This window comes from Bombus pyrosoma, linkage group LG17, assembly GCF_014825855.1.
Source record: "Bombus pyrosoma isolate SC7728 linkage group LG17, ASM1482585v1, whole genome shotgun sequence".
NCBI classification, from domain to species: domain Eukaryota; kingdom Metazoa; phylum Arthropoda; class Insecta; order Hymenoptera; family Apidae; genus Bombus; species Bombus pyrosoma.
The window spans coordinates 3,929,972-3,932,891 of NC_057786.1; the positions used below are offsets into that span (position 1 = coordinate 3,929,972).

A 2,920-nucleotide genomic window follows, 5' to 3' on the forward strand; every position below is an offset into this window, starting at 1 on the left:
GATTAATGAAAACCATGGAGTATGGCTTTCGAACGTTGAATACAAGACTTTGTTTGTGTTACAATAATTCGATGGATGTATCGTTCGAATTCCTTGTTAGTATTATAGAACGAGTCTTGTTTGCTTTGTGAATTTTTAGAATTGTTTGTTTCTAATACATTTATAAGAATAAAATTGTATTCTATACTCCCAGAGCAGATGAAGCTCAGCAAATAGGGATGTGAACATAAAAAATTAGTGGAGTATTTGAATTTTCTATTATGATTCTAGATAGTCTATTATTTTCTACTAAGTACACGATGTATTCTCTTTTGGCGGTAGAAAACTGAAAAATAGTCGTAGAAAGAAAATTTTGAGAAATTTTATTCGAAATAAGCAATAAAGTAAGGAATAAACTAAATGAACTAGGATTTGTAAAAGGACAACTACTGATGTTTGGGCTGTCTCACTTTGTGCTTTCATAAACAATTTTCCTTAATGCATTCAACCAACACAGAGAAAGTGGTGATGACATTTTAAAGTAAAGTAGCCTAATCCATCGTAAAACAGTAATTTAATTAGAGAAATTCGAATTTTCTTTCAACTTTTGTTTACCTCCTTACGTGATAATAAATAATAATATTAGTAGAAGTAATAATAATAATTGGAAACATAAATTTATATTTTATAAACTATTTTACAAATAGTTGTTGTATTTGGAAATACTATTAGAATAGTTGTACGAACCTTTTTAGTTGCAATATTATTTTCAACAATACAAAATGGAATAGTATGGTTTGTATTATTTATAATTATTAATAATATGTGTTGTTAATAATATGGCTAACTCCTGAGGAAATTTATTTTTCCGCAAAGCTGAACAATTTTTACTTCGCTGAATAATAATTTCGTAACTAATTTTTTACTTTATCGCGATAGTAATGAAGAGGAACAAAACAAACAAGCAACGATGAAAGAATAGAAAACGAAAGACAAATAAATAACTGAAAATCACATTGAATATCTCTCAAGCATTCCCAGTCATTCATCGTTCGAAATTTAAAAATTCGTCGACTCTACACTCCTTTCTTTCTAAAATCATGAAATCATTGTAAAGATATATGAGGGATTCGGAAATACCAGAGTTTACTTTATTCACACACAACCGCTATACATATATATTATCTTCTAAAGACCTCGAAAACCTACTCGCAGGCACGCTTGTTCTGGACCGACTCTTCCAGATGCTCCTTGACGACTGCCAATCGTCTTTTGTCCCAACTAAGGCCTGGACGCCTTCTGACTCTTACACACGCATTCGCATGTACAGTGGAAATGTATCATCTTCCTGACAATTCTATATGAAAGTATTTAGCATAGACATTTCATAAAAGCGCTGATAAAGATTAATGTGAGATATAAAGTAAAAAAGGCAGGTATGAATGCAAATGTGAAATATATAAAGTTCAGGATGAGATCATATGCAATAGCAGAGATATCTGAACAGATATACTTTATCAAGTTAAGAAATAATTATTAGTTATAATTAAGTATATGATATATTAAGAAAATTCGATTGTGTATTAAAATGACACTTTGATTCTAAATTGATGGTTCACGATTTTAATCTTGAAATCAAATCACAGATACGTCTTCAATTTAGAAAAACTTGTGCGAATTTTCACGTGTCATCAAGAATGGTCTTTCTGAAGTAAGACACAAAAATTTCTCGTATAATGGGGTCCAAGCAGAGGATTTGTTGCCAACTGGTTCTAACAAATTGTTCCACGGATTATTTGCCACTTGATACACATGAAACAATTTTCATTTGATTATTAATATAAAAGTCATGGTATTACACAAGCTCCTTCATTATACTTACATATTGCATTAGATTTTTGGCTTAGGTGAAAGCAATCAGCACAAAGTACGATGAATCGGCGAATCCATCCTTGGCAAGCGGTATCTTCGTGTGTTTAAGTGTTGGTAAAATTACAACAGCGAAGTTATTTCTATGAAATTCTGTATAATTGGCGATTTCTTCTTCCAACTCTTGCCACCTAAAAAATTTGGGCAAGATTGTATCTGCATATTCCTCATATGCATCATAGAATCGATGTCGGTATCTAAAACCTATCAGAGAAATATAGCGATGTCGGTTTATTCGAATCATCTAAGCTGCTGAGATTCATAACATCTCAGTCTTGAACTTTGTACAGAATAATCAAACTTGTTATACACACACACGTGTATTGTCAGATAAAATTAGTTTTTCACGTATAATGTAGGTCTAGCAAGGGAAAATATCAAAAACGAGGAACTGATTCGAATAACCATAGGGCAATAGGGCAGTGTTATTTGAGTCAACGAACAAGTATAAGAACTGAAGAAATACAGCAAAATAACTTTCAGAAATAAGCAATGCACGCAAACTGTCAAATTACAAATGAGGATACTATCATTAAAAAAATCTTTCTCTGATGACTAGATGAGGTTTTCCTAAATACACGATATATTTCACCGTATATCATGCCACTAATAGCGAGTCAAATAGTCTATTTCGAAATGTAGATCGTTGAAAAATTCTTCGTGTCCGAATTTTGCGAAATGTAAGATAAATGTAACTTTTATCTTCATCAAATTTAACTAATATCGTAAGTACAAAGCCAAAATAATAAAAATATGTATGCATATTGATTTAATGTCCATCAAAATTAATCGATTTAAATTAAAGTAGAAAATTGAAAGCAACTAGAGTTAACTAGTTATAGATTTGGAAACGTACCAGTTGTTGAAGATAATTTTAACATGAAATTCTACCGTCGAATAAGTTAAATGGCGGTCAACCTGTGTCATTTTATACTGAAATTTTGCAATAAAATTGATCACAATTATCTAATAATAATATTGTAAATGTTGCAATATGAAATAAATATTGTAC

General features: G+C 30.8%; 1 pseudogene; it reads right to left on the reverse strand.

Annotated features, from left to right (window-relative positions):
• Window positions 1-1,638: 1,638 nt before the first annotated feature.
• LOC122577077 overlaps window positions 1,639-2,920 on the reverse strand; it is a 2,424-nt pseudogene continuing 1,142 nt past the window's right edge.